Here is a 312-nt window from a genome sequence, read left to right as displayed (position 1 = left end):
GCAGCCCCCTTTGCTCTTCGTGCCAGGCGCAGCAGCAACCTGTTTCCCCTGCAGCAGTTGCTGCTGCTGCAGTGCAACGCAGCAGGAAAGCTTTCGCCGATGCTGCTGCAGCGGGCAGCCACAGCAGCAATCTCATTATTTCTGTTTGTGTGCTGCAGCAGCAGCAGCTCTTGGCCGTCAGGTAGCGCAGCTGCAGCAGCAGCACTTTGGCGACCCCAGCAGCAGCAGCAGCCGCCGCTGCTGCAGCGTCCTTGTACAGAGATGGCACACCCTGCGGCAACAACAAATGCAGCAGCAGCAGCAGCAGCAGAG

The sequence above is a fragment of the Eimeria tenella genome, genomic scaffold (genome assembly GCF_000499545.2).
Source record: "Eimeria tenella Houghton genomic scaffold, Eth_scaff2889, whole genome shotgun sequence".
NCBI lineage: Eukaryota > Apicomplexa > Conoidasida > Eucoccidiorida > Eimeriidae > Eimeria > Eimeria tenella.
The sequence above is the reverse complement of the archived record's forward strand: the minus strand, read 5'-3'. Positions refer to the sequence as shown.